Source organism: Anser cygnoides, chromosome 1, assembly GCF_040182565.1.
Source record: "Anser cygnoides isolate HZ-2024a breed goose chromosome 1, Taihu_goose_T2T_genome, whole genome shotgun sequence".
Classification (NCBI taxonomy): domain Eukaryota; kingdom Metazoa; phylum Chordata; class Aves; order Anseriformes; family Anatidae; genus Anser; species Anser cygnoides.
The window spans coordinates 97,944,139-97,967,671 of NC_089873.1; the positions used below are offsets into that span (position 1 = coordinate 97,944,139).

The following is a 23,533-nucleotide window of genomic DNA, read 5'->3' on the forward strand; positions in this document are numbered from 1 at the left end:
TTGCTTTTTTCCAAGTAACAGATGTTGGGTTACTTTCATTGGTCCCCTTCCTTTTTAACCTTTCAGGTTCATTCTGTTTGTCAAAAGCACGGGGGCCAGAAACACGCTGCTTTAATGAAAGACAAAATATCTTGACTTTAACAGCAAGGCTTTCAGAAACACAGCAAAGACTACAAGTCTCACAATAAAACAGGGGTGCTGGCAACACCTAACTAAACAATTTTGCACTAATAATACAAACCAAACATTAGTTTGCTATGCTGAATTAACTGCCATGGTTTCTACAGCTGTTCCAGCCAGGGGACTTCTTTCCTGACATAATCACACAAATCAGACTCGAAAGGCTGAGAACAGAATCGGGGCCAAATCAAACATTCAAGAATGTGTTGGGGGGGAGAGGATTTGGGCTCCTAAGCTCTACTTAGTTTCTATTTAGGGCTGCCCTAAATTATAACTTTTTGTCCTGGGGACCCTTCCAATATATGATCAATAGCTACTGTCCTCTCTCTATGCCAAGTAAGCAAACATCTCTCTTTTCCTTGTCTGAAGGGCAGTTCCTTCACTTGCCTGACAGTGTCACTCCTCCGTCAGCTCTGTCTTACACATGAGTATCTCAGGGACTGATCAAGGACCAGACCGCTTGTTCCAGCAGTGTCTAACTCATCCCCTAAGCAGCTCTCCCCCTTGTACCCGTTTGGAAAGAGATGCAGTCCCGTCCCTCTCCAAGAGCGATGTGAGCGCTCCCTCTGCTGTTCCAAGGGCTGCAGGCAGGCAGGGCCATACGGCACTCCGCGGCTCTTCGCAGCTGATGTTTTCCCCTAACTAATAGCTATTTTGCTGGCATTTGTCTCACAGTGGAAGGGTTACCGCAACACATGCCGGTAACGTCTGGCCACGGGAAACTCGAGTGATGGAGCTGTTTCCAGTCCTCTTGCCCCCATCAGGCGCAGTGATTTCTAAGCTGGGTGCGTGCACACACTGCCTGCACTCTGTGAGATTCAATTTACACTGGTAGACGAGAAGTCAAGTTCATGATCCCCAGGACAAGAGAGCAGATGGCTTTATGCTTTTGATTTTTTCAAATGAAACCATCTGGCTAATTCTCTGTGGCTTGTGCATGTGTGTGTTAGCAGAGAGATGCAGCCTGCCTCCCTGTCGAGGCTATGCCTGAAGTCACAAGGGAAGCATTCACTATCTTGGAAGTGGGTCCTGCCCATCCTAACCTCTTCAGTTGTGTATGCACTAAGGTACCAGCATGGCTTTAGCCTCTGATACCAGCAGATGAGATGTGGCACAGCCATATATCTGCATAGTTGTAGCCCCCAGAGAGATGCTGCCTTTTTCTTGTTTTCCCTAGAAAAAATAAGCCTGCTGTGGCACATTTCACATACCACCCACCAGGTCACGAGCCAGATCTGACCTCATTTACCACCAAGGCTACGAAGGAGTGTATTGCCCCTCTGCTCACAGCACTTTCCCTTCCTCCCATGGCCATTATTTATTTCCTCCTTCCCCACCTGGCAGTCACCCCGGTCCGTAGGCACCCCTGCTCCCACATTTTCAACCACACAACACCCTGTGGAGCTAGGGCAGCGCTACAAGCCCCGTCTTACAGATGGGCACGAAGCCCAGGCAGTCGGTTCTGTATCAGATGGGAAACGTGTGGCAGAGCACAGCAACAAACCCAAGCCTCATGCTACCTAGCTTAGCTCCCTAATACAAGAGATGGTGAACATTTTGAGAGTCTGTTGCCAAATTTGACTAAAACAAACCAACAGACAAGCTCTGAAGCTTATTATCAGTGTTTCTAGACCAAGTCTTGGCCAGAGTCAGACCTGGCACTGGTGGCAATGGTCTGCCAACGCTGCCATACCCCCTGGACCCATGTTACCACCCTCACAGAAAGCTCCTGAGCTCTCTTCCCACTTGAGGCAAGACACCACAGTGGCTGACAACCAGCTCCTCCTCATCCCCTGTCAGTGCAAGCAGACTCAGGATATATATATATACTCCCCCTTTAAGCACACGCAACAGCGTGGCATCTCGCCACCACGGCCGCATCGCCTTGCCACCCCAGGAGGAAACATGCAGACGCTGCCCCCATGCAGCCTGTTTCCAAGTCCATCCACCTGCTCTGTGGGACCGCCCCTCCTGTTGTGGTGACATTCAGGCGCTATGGGGCTTGGGAATCCTGCTTCCCACAGCAGGCAAGCACGGGCTCATCCCACCCACCCCTGTGTTGCCCGTACTGCGTAACGCCAGCAGAAGGGAACTCCCCTGGGGTGATGAGACAGGCCTGCTCAGGGAACTGGGACAGCAGTATCCCCAGTTCCTCCTTGCTGAATAGCAAGATCAGCTTCGGGATGAGCAACACACGCTGCACCAGGAACAGCAACAAATCTCCTCCACTTCATTTCACCTCACTGATTTTGCAGGAGTCAAATCCCCTGTTGGCAGCACAGCCACCCAGAGCAAACAGAGAGCTGCCTACCCTTGCAGGATTCCTCCCCAGGGATGCCCGTGCCCAGGGCCAGCACGTCCCTGTGGCACAGAGGGGACGGTGGGTGCAGTGCTGGGGCCTCACTCTGGCACCCACAGCCAGGAGCACAGTGGGGGAAACCAGCACCAGGTGGGTAAGCAGTCACAGGGAGCATTGTGCACCAGGTTGGGCTGCGGACAGTGCAGGCGTGCAACTGTGCTGCTCTCTGTTGGCTGCAGCACAGGGAACAGAAATGGTTTCAGATGCTGCCACCGTTACTTATATTCAAGAGGATCCTTTACATGGCTCTACACAACAAATAGGCATTGGGGAAGCATTGTGTAGCTTCCTGCATCGTAACGTGAGGTTGTTAAGAGTGAAAGTGCGTGAGCTTTATCCTCTCTGCTGGGCAAAGAAAATTCAGCTATCGCTGACTCTGGAACTACTACATTTACAACCGAATGCAGAACAGGAAAAAAGAAATCCAGCCCATGCAACTCCATACCCCTAACCTACCCACCAGCTGCACCCCACCACTTTTTTCTCTTCCTTTTTCCCCTAGCAGCTCCCACACCCTTGCTCTTTGGCTCTCACTGCCAGTGCTTGCAGCACGGTGTTTCTGCTCGGCAGTGCTCTGCCTGAAGCATGTGGGTAGTGAAGGGGATGGGAAAGTGCTGCATTTGCTCATGAACTGGGAATGGGAGCTCTACTGATGGGCAGAAACAATGGGAGAGGACGCAGTCCTTCAGCACCAGAAGCCATTAAAATGGTGGTTCCGTCTTTCCCTGTCTACAGGGGAGTTGGTCTCTTTACCAGAAAGCTCTCACCTATGGGGCCTGTGCACTTGCAGCTGTAATTCACCAGCTCCAGGTGCTCCACACATGCTGCCCTGCCCTGCTCAGCTGAGTGCGGCCATTCCTCAAGGCTTCTGGCTCCTTTTCCACATCCTCCCCTCCCAATCTCCTGCTCACCTACAGTTTTTTTGTCCCGGGCTGCTCTGTGGCTGGAGAGGGCTGACACATGCTGTACAGCTGGGTGGATCTCTGCCCGCTGGCTTACACGGCTTTCAACAGGAGAAAACATGCCTGGAACCCGTTTGTGGTGGTGGCCTCTACATAGGCATGCTGGCTGCTGAGGAGGAATAGCCAGAAGGCAAAAATCCTGTATCCAGGAAAGGGGGAAATTTTGGTATGTGTTTTGGGGCTGTTGTGAAACTGAAGAAAACAAAACCAAACAACAAACTAAGAATATTGGAAAACATCTGTGAAAAGCAGAGTGAAAAACATGAGAGGAAGAGCAGAGACAAATGTTGCTTTTTGTTTTCAGGACACGATTCAGTCTTTGTTGTTTCCTTGTCTTCCCTACACCAAAAATTTCCTCTGGAATCTGAGAGGCCTTTCTCAGCAAACTTTCATCACTTTTTCACTGGTGGTCTTCACAAAGAGCATTTTCAATGAAAGTAAACAATCCTTCCCCTTCATCCTTTCACCTCCCCTCCCATCATTTTTGAAGCTCTAAAGAAGGAGCCTGCATGCACCCTGACGTGCCTCGTGGACCCCCCTTATTATCAGCCCAGGATCAAATACCTACCCCTCCAGTGTAATCATCCATAGTCAGTGCAAAGAGCTCATAAGAAGAGAGGAAAAGGGGACTGTGATGCCTTCAGCTTTCACTGAGTAAGGCCTGGAGCTATTTGAGTACCAGTGTGCAAGAGAAGGGATAGCTCAGAGTTTCACTCCTAACTGTGCCAAGCTGGCTGCTGCCCTCACCTCTGTTCCCTCTTCAGCATTAGAGAAGACTTACAGGAGACTGTGAGAAAGGACATCAACTAAGCCATTATTTTTCTGGAGTTAGAAGAGCAGGGTTGATCCTCACTTACCTTCTGCAACCAGTGCAGCAAGAAGGTCAGCACTGCTGGGACCAGATCATGCACAGGCTGGAGCACCTCTCCTACAAAAACAGGCTGGGGGAGTTGGGGTTTTTCAGCCTGGAGAAGAGAAGGCTCCGGGGAGACCTTATAGTGGCCTTCCAGTACCTGAAGGGGGGCTACAGGAAAGCTGGGGAGGGACTCTCTGTCAGGGAGTATAGGGATAGGACAAGGACAAATGGCTTTAAACCAAAAGAGAGAAGTTTTAGATTAGATATAAGGAAGAAATTCTTCACCATGAGGGCGGTGAGGCCCTGGCACAGGCTGCCCAGAGAAGCTGTGGATGCCCCATCCCTGGGGGTGCTCAAAGCCAGGCTGGATGGGGCTTTGGGCAGCCTGGTCTGGTGGGAGGTGTCCCTGCCCATGGCAGGGGGTTGGAATTGGATGGTCTTCAAGGTCCCTTCCAACCCAAATCCTTCTGTGATTCTATGACCAGTGCAGGAGCAGCAGAGGACCGGTGCACTGCTCTTCTGCAAGGGCAAAGGCAACTAGATCTGTGGCTGGGTAGAGAAAACCTTTAATCCAACCCTGTAAGTGCACAGGAACTATAGCAGATGAGGCCTGTTGAGTTCTCTAAAGACAGCCATGGGTGTGAGCATTGCAAAAGGATCTTTATAATGCACACCACCCCAATTCTTCTTGGCAGAGAGGGGTACAGTCCTTCCTGCAATACTTTACATGAGGTTGCAAAGCTCATTTTCCCAAAGCTTTGCTGGGATACACCTTCCATCCCACCTGGACATAACAGTGCCTGTGGGATCTCTGAGAAGGCCCTTCAGTGTCCCACAGAACGGGAACACCACCACCAGGCCAGGGCTGCATCACCAGCCCTGATGTGAGAAGCTGGGGCAATGAGACATCTACGTGCAAACAAACCAACACAAATTAGAAACCCGACTTTACACACTCCACCACCCAAACGCCTGAGATGGAGCAGTTTACAGTTCTGCTGCTTTCAAGACAGAAATAAAATAATAATAAAAAAAAAACACCAGAAGACAAACCTGACATTGCCAGCAGATGGCAATGGTACTCCACTTTAGCATCTCAGATCCTGTTCCTGGAAAAGTACGCATCGGTGCCATCTACAGAGCACTCAGGAGAAGTAAACTCTTTTTTAAAAAATGCTTCAACTCCGCAGAATACAAACACTTTAGCAAAGCGTGGGAGAGTAAATAAGGGCATTTCATGTGCAAAACTACCACCTAGAAGGCTGGGTGTGATGACACATTCTTGGTGCACAGGACAAACTGTATGATTTTCTCATTCCCCCCTTTCATTTTCCCTTCACAGAGATTCAGCCTGGAATATTAAGAGAACAGGCTTATTTATTTATTTACGCCTTTTCAACTCTCCAGATTAAAGAGACGAGTTTTTCCCCCTCCCTGGCACATTCCCCCCGTGCCAGGGGAAGCGGGAGGAAGCCAGCAAGGATCAGACGATCTCAAGCGACAGCACGAACGGCAGCTCTTCCTCCTCCCACCTGTAAGGCCCTTCTCTTTCTCCCAGTTTCCAGTGAGTCCTTCAAATGCCCTTGAGCTACGGTGCAGAATAAACTAACGTATATACAGACATACAGCCCAGCTGTTCCACCTGTTCGTGAGAGGCCTGTGATTCTCCCCAGACACAGACAAGGGGAGAGCCAAACCCCGATGCTGCCCCTTCTGCCCTGTGCAAGACTCAGTGCCTCAAGCCGTGGGGTTGCTAACCTTCCACTGCTGGATCATCAGCCTAAAGCCAGGGACCCTCCAGGGCCTCAAAATCTCCTGCTGAACTAGAGGGATAACTTGAAATCGCTTTCCCCCCCCAGCTGTGGGCTCTCAGCCGAGAACTCAGAGCTGCTGCAGGCAGAAGGGAAGGAGCTGTGAGCGAGTGCTGCACAAAGGACTGCAGGCAGAAGGCAGCTTAACTAACAGCCTGGCAGGAGAGCCCGGGGCAAGTCCCACCTGCTGGAGGTTGGACCTGGCACCGCAGGAGAAAAGGCACTGGAAGCTGCGAAGAAGGGGGATGACGGGGTTGTCACTTGGATGGCCGAGCACAGCGTCTCCGAAGCGAGTAATTACGCCTGTCCGGACACCGCAGGTCCTCCAACAGCCATCGCGGCGTAGGGTCACTTCAAAGATTAGGTTGTTTAATTAAAGCAGGGTGTGGAGCAGGTTCCAGGGAAGGGCAACCTGCCCAATGACAGCATGGCCCGCGCGATGCCTCTGGGAGAAGAGCTGATTAGAGAGCAAGAGGCATCTCTGCCGCAGGGAAGGGGACTCATCTCTGAAACTCCTCGAACGGGTACTTCACGGTGACCTGTCTCGTTAGCGGGAACAAAAGTCCCATCACAGGGCCTGGCTGAACTGGACATATTTCAAGCTCCTCTCCAGCTGGCTGAGTGATTCCAAAGTGGGAGGAGAGATGTCCTTGAGATATGATTTCTCTCTCGGATTTTTCTGCAGAGGCAGAAGGAAGTAACAACACGCCACCCCTTTTCACTTCAGCTAATAACCCAACCCTCTCTCCGGGGCAATCACTCCCTCGCAGGGAGAGCTGTGCCCCCTCTGCGGCTGCAATCGGAAGTCACAGAGCTCTAAGTAGCTTAACGTGGTGATGAGGGCACGGTGCCCTGAAGGAAGGGAGCGCAATGGAGAGAAAGAAAAAAAAAAAAAAAAAAAAAAAAGGAAAAACAGAGGTAAGAGATTCCTCAGCTGCAACTTGCTACTTCCACAAAAAAAAGGAAGACAAGAATAAATTAAAGGATGCATTTCCACACTAGGGTCTCCCAGCCCTGACCACTCCCTAGATCAGGCCTTAAATACTGTTCTTGCTGCTCAGTTTTCTCAGCTGTACCTTCAGCAGATGAGAAGAAGTCCAACGTTATGACTTTTCATGCAGCTGAAGGGAGAACCTCAAAATACATTTTTCTAAGGTGATCTCACTCAGGATTTCGTACTCAGCATCACAGAGTAAAAGGCACAACTCCAGGTACACACACAAAAGAGCCTGTCACCCTGCACGATACTGCTTTGCATGCATTCTGCTTCAATTCTATGCCTTCAAAAGGAAAGCTTGTCATAGCAAACTACATCAGAAAAGCTAATCCCATGCGACAGATAGTCCACGTCAAATTATGAGCCAGCAGTTGGCTGGCATCCTGAGCTGAGAGGGTCCTACAGTCACAGGGCAGGAAAGCAATGCAGACAAGCACGCACACACACAGCTCTGAGATGCCACAGCATGAAAGACAATAAAATCCACAGAGCCTATTGCAAACACCACACATGCACGCTATCTGAGGCAACCTCCACACAGGGCAATGAAGGACAATGCACACGTTCAGTGGTGGACATAGAAGCACAAATGATTTTGTGCACCACATGAAGCGCCACATGGCCCCTCGTCATGTGCATTGTCACAAAGGAGCATAAACTTGAAAAACGCTACACAAAACCAGCCCCATTCAGAACTACAGACAGAATCCTATCAGGTGGACATGTGGCCTGGACACTTCTTTGAAGCAGGAGCTATGAGTGCAAGCAAAACCCACAGGCTACTGCAGCAGCAGCTGTGAGGAATGCAGAGAGATGACTTGGGATGGAAACAACAGCAGAGGTAGGGACAGCAGTGGGAGAAGGGTTTGCTCACAGCAGCTCTGGCATCGTCAGAGAGCAACGTGGGCAGAAACTGAACAGTCTCAGGCACTTGCTGCAGAGATGCCCCTCTCTGCAAGGGTGAGAAAAACGAGATACTTTTTGTTTCCAGCATTTCAGGATGGTTGCGGCTCCTGCCTCCTGCAGAGTCCCTTGAACTGTCCGACAACACAGTGGCTCTCCTCAGCATTTTGCAAATTATGTTATCGCACTGTCAGCCTTCACAAAACCGATGGGAAAGGGCCATGCAATCAGGTGATGCAAATCAGTTTAGCTTTGCTGAAGCCATCAGAACAATGCCGGCTGATACTCAGGGCTCTCACACCACTGCTAAGTCCAGGAGCGGAGCCGAGCTCACTGCGGCCCAGTTGTGACCCCTGTTCAATATTCCCCTTCGCAGGTTTGACACAAAGCACACTGCCATGTAGTTCTGCGTGCACCCTTGACACTACTCACTGTGTAATCCACATATCACTTTGTTTTCCTGCAAGAACGCAGCAGAACCCACTGATTTACTCAGAGCATTTTGGCAGGCAGAAAAAAAATATTTTTTTTCAAGTAGAAAACTGTTTCATTCCGTTGAGGCCAACTTTTGCCACACAACTCAAGCTGTAGCACTGCATGCTACAAATCTCGGGGGACCAAACCTTTGTGCCCCATTCACAGAGGGACAGAAAGAGCAGAAGACCTGAAGCGATCCAGTCATGTTAATTTTTATCACGTGGGGCCTGACACTTCCTTTCCAGGAGCTGCCAGAGATGGAGAGAGAAGTATCTGTACACAGGCAATCTTAACACATCTGAACCTAACTGCAAGACACTGTACGTAACACAAAGTCTGCAGGTTATTGCCTTCCAACAGGCTTCCACCGTGGCAAGCGAAGCCAACAGCTGTCACAGCGAGAAGCCAAAAGAGTAGATGGACACACGCTCCAGTGAGTGTGGATGTGCATAAAAGAACAAAGACAGAGGAGAGGAAGTCTAATCAGTGAAAAGGCTCCTGCACCATCAGAGCAAATAGTTTTAATCTGCCAGGTTAAAAGGATGCCAAGGCATCACCCACCGAAAGGGATGTACCTGCAGCATGGCTGGGATTCGACCTTCTGCTTCCCTCCTCTGTCTCCAGAGCACAGAAACACCAGTTCCCTCATGCTCCTCTACGCATAAAAGCAGGAAAGAGAAGAAAAAAAGCACCACCAAAGAGGCCCTAACTCATCTCTTACTCTTGGATAAGTCCAAATTTATGACTCTGTCTGCCTTTGAGTCTTTATTATCTCCTTAAGTGGCTAGCTTTGTACACAATTTATTATAAAAGCCTGGAATCTACAGTCAAATTACAGATCAATTGAAAACTACACAGAAAACAATTAACATCTGGCAGCGGTTTAATCTATAAAGCTGTCGCAGGCTTTGCCAACCCTGAATTCCTCTTCTGAAACCCATATTTCCTCTCCCCAAACCTAGTCACCTCTTCCGCAACTCACGGGTCCGTGGGAGAGCCGAATCTCCTCACATGCTTGATGAAAACCATGCTGAATATGGCAATGTAACACCTCTCCGTCTCTTCTTAAGATGTGACTTTTGTCAGGGGCTACAGAGGGACGCTGAAGCTGGCAGTGCCCTGTTGTGATGGAGCTTCCACCTCCGCCTGAGCAGGTGGAAGGCAGGTGGAGGCCAGGAATGGGGAAGGCCTCCTTACCAGTCTCTTTCGCCTCCCTCTTTGCTAACCGACTGGCTGCTCCATGTTGTGAGAAGTCTACCACCTTCACAGGCACCTCTGTCAACTTCCAGCAGCAACCCTCTGATAGGCAGCTAGGTATCACCAGGGAAGACCAAAGACAGGTGTGACAGATGTATCATCTGCTAGGCCTCGCCCCTTCACAAGGTCTCTCAAAGCATTTCCCCTGACAGTCAGCTTCCCCCTTCCCCTCAGCCCTTCTGTGAGAGAAGAGCAATGAGAAATCAAGAAGGCCACCAGCAGCAATCAGTTCTCTGTGGGAGAGTCTGGCCTTCTCTGGGGTCAGAGCTTTGGGACCTGAAGTCTTCTCTGACGAAAACTTCACATGAAGCAGAAAATCGACATAATGTTTTTGAGGACACCCTGTTCTTCTAGAAACCTTTCAATTACTGGTTCCTGAGCATAAAAGCTACCTCTGGCAGCATGTGCCTCCAACCCTGTTGCCAACATTTCATCGCCTTACCATACAGAGCCTCACAGCCCTTTGGCAAGGTTCTTCCATTTACTGGGGGAATATGAGGGAGTTGAGTTCAGTCATCCTGAAAACCTCCGTCTATTCTCTCTCTCTCCTCACAGACCTTCCAGAGCTAATTCGTACTTCTCCACCTCATCTGCCTAACAAAACTCAAAAGACCCTGCTACCTGAAGGCACCTCAACTTGAACCAAGGCAGGAACACTGAAAAAGCAGGTGAAACTGCTTTCAACAAAGAGCATCTAGCTTGTCTTCCCATTATGTCTTACGAGGAGCTGAAGGAGCTTTTGGGGGCTGAGGAGCGTTGTTTAGCTTGGAGAAAAGAAAGCTCAGGGGAGACCTTATTGTACTTTACAATTACCTTAAAGGAGCTGTAACAAGGCAGGGGTCAAGCTGTTCTCCCAAACACCAAGTGATAAGATGAGGGGAAATGGCCTCAAGTAGCACCAGGGGAGGTTTAGGCTGGATGTTACGAGAAATTTCTTTACCTGAAGGATTGTGAGGCATTGTAACAGGCTGCCCAGGGAAGTGGTTGAGTCACCATCCCTGGAGATCTTCAAGAAATGTGTAGGTGTAGAACTCAGTAGTATGGCTGAGTGGTGGACTCGTCAGCGCTAGGTTAAAGGCTGGACTAGGTAATCATAGACGTCTTTTCCAGCCTGAATGATTCTGTGTGACATGACGTGAGTGCAAGAAAAAGATCATGGATGCTTCATGTTGTAGGGTTTATTACATCACGTTCGAGGCACAAGTTGATGGACACCCTCTCCCACCCAATGGGCAGAACACTGCTCATAATGGGGTTAAAAGGAACAAAGGTGAGGTCAGTGAGTGGGCTGACTGCACCATTTCCAGACATTGCTTTTTAACAGTAATGCCGTAGAAATAATTGATTTTTCTGCAGTGCATTTACCACAGTTTTCATTCCCCCTGAAATACTACAATTAATATAAATGTATAAAAAAAATCAAACAATAACAACAAAACATTCTGTTCAACGTGTTATCTGCCCTCATCATTTTTGGAGTGGTGGACTACAACACACTCTGGACACATCGCCCATCCTTCCCCTTCCAACCCTGACCCAGATATGTATCCATCCTCAGTGAGATGGCAATAACATGCTGCAGAAATGAATTCCCTGCTTGCACTGAGCTGGGAGCAACTGGCAGGAATGGTTGCATGGGAGTAGCTCTGGAGATGCTTTTGTCTCATGGAAAGCTGGGGAGAGGAAATGGATGAGTGGACAGTGTTAGGGAAGCCTCCGCCCTTCAGTGAGCTAAGAACAGCTGTTGTTGATGATGATTGCTTCCTAATTAGCTTGCTCTTGTATAAGCTTGATAATTTTATGTACCTCCAGAGGAGCAGATTAGCTCTGAATTCACATTGTATCCATTTGTGAGGAGTACCCTATAAATTATTTACCTAACTCTCAAAAATATTAGATCAAGACGACTCTAAGTATGTCTAATTATAAGGCAAGAATAACACTAAGTAGAAAGGCTAGCTGTATTTACAAGTGCATAGGAGTGATAAACTGCTTTTAATTGTTACTATACATACCCTATGATGCTACAACTGCTTTGCTACAGGCTTACAGCTAGGCTTTTATTGGTGACATTTCTCTGAAATACTTTTTGTATGGCAAGAACACAGAGAAACCTCAGCCACAGCTTTGTCCTTCAAGAGACAAAACAATATACAGACCCAAAACAGAACAAAATTTAGTCACTGTCCCCAAATATGTAAGGTTATCATAGCCATAATGAAACAAAATGAATTTGACTGCATACTGGTAAATGGCTTTAAACTTCATAAAGACTCTAACAACCTCTCCCAAGTTGCTGGCTCTGATTCACTACTGGTTTAAGTAGAATAACACAGTGATGAATCAGCTATGCTGTAATTTTCACTCCATTTTTTGCTATGTTAGTACATTGTTACTTCATTACTATTGAACCGCTATATTTTTTCTGGGCTTTGCAACCAGCGTTCTGTTAACCCATGGTGAGCCTGCAGCCAGAGCTAATAGAGCTAATACTGAGCCGTGTGGCAATAGCACCCCAGTTCTTAGCTGGAGATGAATGGAGACTGAACACAGTGCCATATCAACAGGTCCATTGACCTTATTTCATGGTAAAGACATCCAGCTGAGAGAAAACAGAATGATAACAATTAATACCTAAGTCAATTAGGAGAAAGAAAATGTGACAACATTAAATTGATACAGGAGAAAAAGAACCAGACAAAAGCAAATCCACAGAGGGGACACTATGAAGTGCAGCATGGACAACCTTACCCATCATTGCATAGAGCATTGTCCAGTTTACATGGCCAGTGGGTAGCCTGGTTTAAATACGCCTTGGTCCCTTTGGCTTCCTTTCCAGCCTTTGGTGTTAGAAAAGTCTTTGGGCTCTTGCTGGAGTCAAGCTACTGAGTGTAACAGATCTAGTCTCGTTAAATATGGCCAGTCTTCTGTTACCAAATTAACAAACAAAGATGCAACTCGGAGCAGCCACAGTTTACTCAGTGACTCTCATCTGTAATCATTCTCTGAAAGTTTATATCTCTGTGAGGTACTGATGAAGCTAGATGGGATGGTCAGGAACAGACAGGTGTGGAAACAAGTCTCATTAGGAACACGGGATATGGCAGAAATTACTAAGAAAATATTAAGAGTTTAAAGATATAAATAAAATACTTAAGGCATCTCATTTATATGTTCCATGCCTACATTAAAAGTGCTGGGATCAGGCTTTGGAAGGGAGAGCCCATAAGTTATGCAAAATTGCCCTGTCTCTTGCCTCTTCAGTTAATTCAAATACAAGTTCCCCTGCTTTGTCTTCCCTTTGCCTAGAACTTCTCTCCCTACATTGCTCATCGTATCTTTTTGGGCAAGCTCTCCTTATGCTTCCTTTTAATGTGAAATAAAGAAAACCTTCCTTAAATGAACCAGCAGCACAACATCAATGAACCCCACAGATGCACCGTTTCCTGTTGGAAGATAGTGGCTGCCCATTACACGCGGAAAGACAACCCAGGGCTTTCCAGAACCTCTTCCAGGTCAGGTCCATCACAGACCAGTATCTCCCCAATGCAATGTTTGGGAAAAGGCATCACAAGACTCCTGCTGAGATGTACTTAAGGGATTTTTACAAGGCATGCAAGGGCAAACGTAGAAAATGCACAAGTCCAGTGCCACTGACGGAGTACTTACTCTCCGCCTCATGTTTTTGCAGCACAGTGATTAACAGGGGACACACGTACCATAGCAAAGGAATGTTTCACGGTTGAAAGGTTAATTCTTGATTTGATTTGTTTCAGAAGTATTGGAGATTTGATGGAGGAGGGCGATGGGGTGGAGGATTAAGAGGGCTCCCGATCGAGGAAGAGAATGATTACTGAGATAGGCACTAATGTGCAGAGAGAATCGCACGGTTCCTCCTGAAAATGTATCTGCTTGATTTTCTTGTAATGCTTTTCTGTTGCTGCCTCCAACCTGTAATCCTCACAGTCATAACACGTGCAGCTTGCAACTCTATTGCCCCCGTTCTCCTTCCCACACACGCTTCATGGGCCACAAGACAGTGGGGCTGGATTTGATTTGGGAAGATGGGAAAGAGAGAGAAACGGAGGAGGGGGTAGGAGAGCGAGGGAGAGCAGCTGAAACCAAAATCCTCGAGTTGAATCTCTCGTGCTGAATGTTAACTTACAGAAAAGTAACCCAACAACCTTGAAATAGAGCAAAGCCCAATTTAAATTCATTACATTTAAATTAAATTTAAAGCCCATGTAAATGATTGACTTAGTTAAGAATATGTCATGTGGAAGAGAAAAAGTGCAGCAGCGACATGCCAGGCGGCTTTGGCTAATTTTACAATTCACAGCAAAATCTTTATACTCTGATTTTGATTTTAAAAAAATAAAAATATGCACATAACTTATTAGCACCAATATTATAGCCGGTTATTAATGCTTCTTCCAAGGAATTACTGAATGCTTTGCAAACTCCAGAAACAAACAACTTCCATTTACTGAAACACTGCTAATTTGCAGGGGTAGGAAGGACAGGGATCTCCACAGGGGGGTACAGAGTCGAAGGAAAAAAGAAAAAGAAAAAAGAACATAGCAAGAATAAATGCAATTATTCCTAACTGGAATTCTGCTTCTTTCCCCAGACTAATACTCTGAAGTGGGTAAAAATGCTCCAGGATCTTTAACTACCGTGACCTTAATTCCAATGCGAAAGAACATTTTACTTTTATTCAATTGAGAGAATAATTACTGTATTTTTAAATCGCTTTTTTTTTTTTTTAATAGTTAATCTACTGACAGTTACCACCGACACCAGTGGGCACCAGGTCACAGTCTGAAGGATTGTCACTGCAACTTTATAGAAGTAGGCAATTTTAAAGAATATTAATAATAACATTAATAAATTCATTCAAAACACGCTCTGTGCCTATCTATCCCCTCCCTGCTACCTCACACAATGATTTTATTGGGTTGGTTTTGGTCTACTGCACCAAAATTGCTTTTGTTTATTTTTTTATGGGAAAAATGGCTGTGTACAGACATTTATAATCCTTAATGTATTTCCAGCATGCTTGCTAAAATTTAAAAATAACAAAATTATGACACCGTGGAGCCCAACTTTTAATCTGTTAATAATATAATATGTGGTCAAAATAGGCTGGTAAAGCAGAGACTGAATAGTCTTAAAATAAGATTTTTCAAGTCAAATACCTCACTCTCATTCTAGTAGTCTTGACTTACAAAGATAACTTTTATTTTCCCATGTGAAGTGCAGGGGATGATCACCACAGCTGAGCAAGGAGTCCTACAGTAACTCTGACCCCAGTTTGATAAATAGGAGATGGCCCCAGTGAAGTGCCTTGAAGAACTACTCTAGGATAAAAGTAGAAACAGCTGGGGATGAGAAAATAAAGGTGTTTGGAGGGGAATAGGTTAATACGGAGAAAGAAAAGCAACTGCTGCTGCTGGGAGCTATGCTTTCCTTTTTTTCCCCCCCCCCAGCAGCCACTCCAAAAGTGTTATTACCTGTGTACGGCTTTGTTGCTTTTATTGTCATTGTTTTTTCCAAGATGAACAGGAGTTGGGTGTACCTTGTAAATAGAACAGAGTAAGAGAGAACTGTACATGCCTCCCCCTAAATGCCACAAGAAGAGACATGCTTTATAAATACAATTGTTTTGCTTCATTTCATCTTCTTATTGGTGCTGGTTCCACGCAAGTAGGACTTCAAGAGTTGGTCAATTTAGTGCAAGAGGAATGAATGACGCAGAAGCTCATGAGCTCTGAATCTAATATAAGCTGTGCTGCTGGGAATCAGGGGTAACACTCTGAAAGCAAAGGACAGGCTTCTGCATGAAAACAGCGTGAAATCAGAAGGGGCCCCTCTAAGTCTCAGTGTCATTTACTGCTGTCACAAGAAGCCAATCCACCCCTGAAGCTGCAAATGCTCTCAAGCAGTATTAAATAACCAGGAAGAGCAAAATCATTTACTTGTAAATCACGTGCTCTTTTCAGGTAATAGAGTGCCCATTTTTCCTTTCCTTCTCTTTCTTTTTCTCTTTCTTTCCGCCCCCCACATAGCATATAGTCAATCAGCAGGTTAACAAAAACAAGAAATATGAGATACTCTATTATTAAATTACTGGACTCCTGCTCTTGCCCTGCAGAGCACTGCTTCTACTCACAGATGAAACCTCATTGTACTGAAGATGAGAGATGCATCAATGGTTGCTACAGGACAAGAGCCTAAACCAGGGCAGCCATCCTTCCTTGCCCACCAAGTGGCATTCAGAAGTCCCAGCAGCACAGCCGTGCATCCTCTACCTTGGGAAGTTGGTACATGAAAGGGCTCCAGGAGGAGCCTGCACGCAGGGAACACTTTCCCTTCCCGGAGTCTCCATAGCTGCAGCATGGGATGGGGCTGAAGATGCAGCTGGTTTCCAGCACGACCCAGCAGTGGCACAGTAACTGCTGCTGAGGTGCTTCCTCCTGCAGCTGGAGGATCACAGATACGGATCACCCAGCCCTCTTCACCAGGAGAAGGCTGCTGCTGGCCCAACGGGACAGCCTTGGCCTGGATGTTGCACTTGAAGCATATGCAAATAGGTTGTTCACCAAGAACAGGTTCAGGCAAGCAAAGATCTCAGATTTCCTCTCCGTACTTCCTCTGGCTCACCCCTAAGGTGCTTTCTCCCACGTGAGGCCTCGGGGCTGAGGTGCAGCGCAGAACCCCTTTGAAGACAGCAGTGTCCTACCACTGGAAGAATTGCTCTCAGAAGTAATCAAACGTCTCACAGAAAGGGGTCTTGAAAGCTAGGCACACCAATTTAAAGATTTAGCTAGAAGATTTTGACAAAGCCCCTTTAAATGGAGCAGATATTTGTCTCAGTGAATGGAAAAATACAGTACGAATTAAGTCTGCAGAATGAGAACATTGGAGGAAGCGACCTGCATTGACTGGTAGCCGATACTGCACCCCTCATGATGTGTAACTAATAACAGCACGCCAGACATTCAGCTTGCGCATTAAATATTAATAACATTTTTCTTCTGACTCATCGTTAAGCCAGAGCCTTGCTGCACAGCACAAACTGATTTACAGACCGTCGGTGGCAGGTTCCCAAGCTGCCCGCCTCGCTCGGCTCGACACCTGCTAGCCAGGGGCTTGCTGAGGGACCAGCAAAGCAGCTAAGTCAGAAACGGGGGGGGTTCAAGAGGAGAAAAACAACAACCCGGCTGGGCAGACGGACAAACAACCAGTCCTGCCAACGGACAGACCGCAGACAATGCACAGCACACAAAACGAATCCCTCTGCAGGGAGCCGGAGCTCCAGCCTGGCTGCATAGCTCTGAGGGTGCTGCTGATGCAGCTGTGAGCAGGGCCTCCCTCCCTCCCCGTCTGCTTCTTGGGTAAATGTCACGGCCGCTGTAACCCTTCTGGGACAGCCACCCACGGGCAAGACAGCCAGCACACACCACAAGAGTGTGACCGGTGCTATTTAGACAATGAGAAATAGGACTTACTGTTCTCTCTAAAGAAAATGGTAGTCTCAGCCATGTTGATGCTAAAAGAGAGCCTGGCCGCTCCTTTATACCTCTCCTCTTCTCAGGCAAGGTGGTTTCCACTTCAGAAGCTTACACTGCCTGCAGCCAGAAAGAAGTGCTTGCCTGAATCCACGAGGAGCATGTTGTAGGGAGATTCAGGCAAGCCATTTCTGAAAGATGGGACTCAGCAAAACACATAGATGCTGTACAACATTTGGAAAACGCTTTCAGTGATTCTTAGCAACGCCCTATCACAAAAGCAGCTTGTCTTAGAAGCTTCAAATCTAGTTTCTTTGAAAGAGACTGCTGAGTTCCAGCAGTACGGGACTGATTTTGAAAAGGCAAAAAGACAACTTGAGCAGTGAGTCAATGATGAGTTAGAAACATCAGAAGAGGGCGTCAGGTTTTTAAAGGAAGTGCCAAACAACTCCCAGAGAACTGTGCTTTCATTTAAAAAGACTAAATAAATAAAAAGTAGTAGCTCTAACTGTTTTTCCCTGTGAAGTTTTCAAAACATAGGTAGATCAGTAGAATTGTTTTTCCACACAGTGAATTTTTTAAGAGAAAGAGATGAGGTTTATTTCATTCTGGGGCCTTTGAAGGGTGAGGGAAGAGAGGTATGTGCAGAAATCCTGGACCAACCCTTCACACTTCCCTCATGTTAGCTAGGATTACTCTGCTCTTGCCGGCTGGCATGCAGAGATCCCAGTAGTACATCTCAGTCAATGCTGTGTTGGGGTGAGCATTCAAAAGGTCAGTCCTATTCACCTGCTTGGGTGATCTTTAACAAATCCAGCTTTCTGGATGTATAAATCAAAAGGATTAAGCTACAGAGGCCTCCTTCCTCACCCCTTGGCACTCCTCCTGCCACAGAGTGAACCAGATGCGTATATACATGTTTGTGTACACATATGAACTTGCAAGTATGCATATGCATGCAGATGTGAACATTTAGGATTACTCCCATTAAGTTCATTCTTTCTTTCTCCAAGTTACAGAGGACAGCTGCACATATTTGCATCCTTTATCATTTTCCACAGACCAAATTTCCTTCAAAACTTAGCGCCCTGTTCAGCTGCACATAGCAACTATGTCACTGGAAGAGACTCTCCCTCCCTCCCTCCCTCCCCTCTTTTAATATGTAAAAGATTCATTAATACATTCCACATAAAGATTCCTACCTACAATAATATTGCTGCTCTGCTCGGCAAAGATCGACGTTTACAGGGGAGAGGTACCACATTACCAAAGGTTTATTACTCTTAGGAAATCTGCTCCAGAACATTAGAAAGGTATAGACAATTAGCAATTTTCAAAATCAAGTGCTTTTTGTGATTCACCATCTTTGTTCCTTTTTTATTATTATTGTTATTATCACCTTTATTTGCCAATTTGCAGAACTATGAATGGGTGTCACTGTCACACAGGAATTTGCCAGGTTTTCTCACATTTCTCTCGTGCATTGCCCTTTATTGCTCAATTGTTTTGATGTGCAGCAGTGAGACAGCTCTCTAAAAAGTGGTACTTTTTTAATTGCTGTCTGCTCAGGAGCAGGTGATAGGTCCTGTACCTGTAGGCACAATGGCTGAATCAAAGCCTGCCAGCTGCCCTGTCCCAGCCCGTTATTCCCTATCAAAGCATCGTGTGTTTATATAAAAGCACTGCAGAGGTTTAGATCGTTACCCAGAAACAGTTGTCAATAAACAGCATTAGAAACAAATCAAAGCACCAATACAAGACATTTGTTTCCAGATGAGGACTGTGTGCCAATTAAAATACTAGAAGATCTATGTAAGAAGGGATCACTTGATCATTCAAAGTGTATGAGAAAGAAAACCAGGACAGAAGAGAAAAAAGGATTGTCAAGGGAAACCTGATCTCTGCATGCGACTGCTGTTCAGAAGAACCAATTTGTGTTGATGAGTTGGACATTTAAGGGCTGATAGCATGTTGTGCCGTCTGTTATGACACTGGTGACTATGGGATTTCTTCAGCAGCAGCTTTACTCACTAAGATCCAAGTAGCAGATAATGAACTGCACAGATAGGTAGCATTTCTCTGTGTCAGCAGCGGAGGCAGCAAGTTGTCAGCTGAGTTTTCTCTGTTCCCAAGGCTGAAGGCTCAGAGGGGACTGAGCTGGTCGGTTCCTTCAGGAGCTTTCCTGAGACTACATGTTCTTTTGGCAGATACTGGGGCTCAAAGACCTCAGGGGCTTTCTTTTCTCAGAGAATTTGGCCTGCTAAGGCATGGTGACTGACAGTCTAGGACTAACTGCTCCCCAGGAAGCTAGGAGAGCCAGTCTCTCCTTCCCAACACTACACAGTGCTTGGGGAGCACATAGCTCCCATCACCTCCACAAGACCTCCTTGCTCCATCCTGATAAAAAGTGCCAGGCTTTGAGCTCCCAGGCCCCATCACAACTGCTTATTTCATGCACGCCTTAAAAAAAAAATCACATCGGTGAGATGAAGGTGCTGTATCCTCCCACAGATGCCTTTATTTATTTATTTATTTTGGTCATTATTCTCCTTCCCCCTCATCACCATTTTCTTGGATTTTGTTTATTTCACAGAGTTTGCTTACCTCTAATGGCTAAGCCAGAGGGAAGAACACAATCTTGCTAAATCATTTCAATCTATCTACCTGCCTCCTACCCTTATAGTGTACAGCTAGCATTTCAAATCACACAAAGGCTGGAAAAGTGTAACCAATAATGCCAATTTCCGGGGAAGAAAAGCTTCAAGAAACAAAGCCCTCAAACCAGCACATCAGGATGAGAAAATTGAGCCATCTAATTGCCTACGCTGAATAAACTGTGAAGCAGCACTGGTGGTGATAATTTCTGAAAGATTTAAAATATTAGTAATACAGATAAGGGATTAACATAATACTGTAGGTGACTAATCTTGACTGCGCCTTTTTAACAACAGCGTTGCTACCACCATCATAAAGGAAATTAGCACTGATAATTAGATCAAATCCTTTATGTCAGTAATCCCACTTGAAGATATTTTCAGAAGGTTGGAGGTTTAAGGCAATTTCCTGTATGTGTCCAAGACTCATTAATTAATATTGATATTTAACGTGTTCCAGACTTCCATTTCTTGGTAATACTCAAAGCTGTGTCCAGCTAACTCATTTGAGACAATAGTTTACGCACATCAGAAAAGAATTGCCCATTCAGCACCAAAAACTATCATGCAACAAATCAGAGGAGTTTAAAATTGTCCTATATTTCCAGGAACTGAGGTTCTCCGCATTTGAGCAATATTAGGTAGGTTTTTTTCATCCCATGGAAATGCCGTGCATTTGAAGTAAAATCAGTCTCATGATATGCCAGTGTTCTCCTCAATGACTGGTACTGCTTGTGTCAGGATTTTATCACAATTTGCTGCATTATCATTTTTTTTTCCTTAATGACCCTTCTTATATGTTCCTGAACATAAATACAGTGTCACTGTTTCCTTTTAATCATTTTAAACACCTTCATGCTATAGAAGGGGTGAAAAAGAATGCTCCAGATTCCCAATACCAAAATAATCGAGTAGAAGTATATGACTGAAGACCTTCATAACTATTACAGTCAATTATTTGGTTCTGGGAGCCTAAACAAACCAGTTCTGGTCCCAGTTGGCACTACTGTGCAATACCTCCTTCCCAGGAGAAGTGGCAGCAGAAGATCGTCAGATGTTTGCTGGTAGCAATCAGCCCTGCCAGATTGAGAAACGTCTACAAACCACTTTAAGCACTTGAGCTCCAGTGCATACATATGCCTCCGCAGCATTCCTCTAACAGGCACCCACCAAGAATAATGCAAAAGGAATCAGAATATGCAAGAGACAGTGCACCTGTGTAAGATGACCTGATGTTTGGAAGAGCTTTGCACAGCCTGCCTCCCACTGTGTTAACAGCCTTTCATGTTTTTGTACCTAGCGGCTGAAGATCCATGCACAATCTCTCCCGCCGCTGTACCTTTAGCTCCTTATTTTTGGGCACCTCAGCAAGGCTAATCTAAACCGTAGAAATCAAAGAAGCGGAATTGTTGTTTGGTTAAGGTTAAATCCCAGTCCATCTACCTCAAACCTCCTGCTGAGGCACTGTACGAACTCAGATGAGGAAAATACTTCAAGGTGCTTAGAAAGAAGCCATACCACAAAGAGTACCTTCGAGAGCTGAGGTTTGCCGATTGTTCACCAGTCTTATAAAAACAGGAATGGCCACTTACCTGAAAAGAAAGAGAGAAAGAAATATCAATGGTTATTCATTTTTAAAAAGAAAACTATACTTTCTACAAAATGGAAAAGAATAAACTGATTGTAGTGCACCATCAGGCTGGGTGTGGGATGCCCAGGGCTGCAAGAGCAGGGAAGCAGCCTGCAACTGCGATGGCAGAACTGCAGGACGAAGACAGGACTGAAACAGAGAAGGATACGACAGGAAATGATTAAGATACATTTGTAAACCAGCAGCAGAACATGTGGATGCTTTTCTCGCCACAAAGGATGTCCCGAATAAAGACAGCAGTCTCGTTCTCTGAGGTTTCCTTCCCATTTTCTGCCCTTCTCCTATTTCAGCTGTCAATCAGCACAGACAATTCTCTCCCAATGTGCAAGTCGAATGTGTTCCTTACTGCAGACTGAAGGACTCATCCTCTACACTGAACGGTGAGTTCAGTGAGACATTTTCTGAATCCTCCCATGATATTCTCCTCCATCCCCCTCTCCACCAAGAAAAATGAACGAAAAAAAAAAATCTGAGCAACTTGCAAATGAATTCCTTTCTGTGCAACATGTGTGTACAGTCCCATTAGCAGCAACACAGCAGGCCATCGATTGGGGAGGGGAAAATGGCTTTGTTTATGGTAATGGATTTTGAGACTCCTGGTGATAATTTATTTAGCAGGAATTTTTGCAGAGCTGGCTATTACACTGATGGAAACCCTCAGAATGGGCTGATTTGAAAAGGGGTGGGGTGAAAACAAGTGGCATTGCTTATTTTTTGAAAAATATTGTTATTAAATAATTTGAAACACATTGATAAAATGTGTCTGAGAGCTATGCTGCTGTAATTTATAATACAAATTACATTGCTATTGACAAATGGCAATTTAATCCAGCGATTAACTTCAACAATGTGAATTCCTCTGTTGCTTTTCTTTTTTCTTTTAATAAGACATAGTATATAGCGCACAAAGCAGGACACGTGCTGGGACCACCAGATGCTGTGTTGTTGCTGGACTCAGACTTATTTTCTGCCTCATCTCCCCAGAGGATACACAACCGGGAGTAACCTAACCAACTCCCTTATCATCTTTAAGTATGGATCAACCCTGGGAAGTATCCACGGGGATATTCATTCTGCGTAAATACTTGGTTTCAAGCTGAGCAGTCTCTTTTACATACAGAACTCAACCTGTCTAGTCCTATCCCAAGAAAATCACCACTAGGAAAAAAAAAGAAGAAAAAACCAAAACCACAACTTGAAATTAATTCCTAGATGACCTAGATGATTTAGAGTAAATTAAATAATAATAAAGATCATAGTCTTGTCCCTGATATATCCTTAAAAACAAACACTTGGTCTGAAGGATCAAGCCACCCATTTTGCTGTCTATCCTTTTGCAGATATGTCTTGAGGCAGATGCACCCACCAACCTAGAGATGCCAAGCCCTGTACAATAACACTGCAGAGCTACCAGATGTAATGGGATAGTGGGAAATCAGATCATCCTACATTTAAACCGATTTCTATCACTGATACTCTTTGCAGTACCGAAGTAGCATTAAATGCAATAACATGCTATTGCATGGTCACTTAATTCTCAAAGTAAATTCAATATTTGCTGGCATCCTCTATCCAGAGATACAAAGCGTACACATGTATTGGAGCTGTTAGTTAGAATTACCTTTGCGATGCCTCCTAGGGAAAACCTGAACAGCTTAGGTACCTGTCTGGGAAGAAAGGGTTGTCATTCTCACCTTGTACAAAACTGTTTACAAACCTCCTTTCCCTCTTGCTGTGCATTACTATTTCGGTCCTGTTGCTGTCTTAGGCATACATGGGTTTTAATACAAGAAAGAAAAGGGACCTATTCCCATTGTTTTAAACATTTTCAGAGAGGGAACTGCAGAAGACCAATGGAAACAGGCATTCAATGCTGTCCTTGTGACACTACCTGCATGTAGTGGGGAACATTGAT

The 23,533-nt window shown here is 45.8% G+C and overlaps 1 protein-coding gene and 1 long non-coding RNA gene across 2 annotated transcripts in view; both read right to left on the reverse strand.

Moving 5' to 3' along the window:
• LSAMP (limbic system associated membrane protein) overlaps nucleotides 1–23,533 on the reverse strand; it is a 965,491-nt gene that overhangs the window by 395,187 nt on the left and 546,771 nt on the right. The window lies entirely within an intron of this gene.
• On the reverse strand, nucleotides 15,287–21,345 carry LOC136791690 (uncharacterized). Its single transcript, XR_010834206.1, has 3 exons — nucleotides 18,516–21,345; nucleotides 17,314–17,433; nucleotides 15,287–15,380 (listed from the first exon to the last, which is right to left on the reverse strand). It is a non-coding gene; the product is annotated as an uncharacterized lncRNA (long non-coding RNA).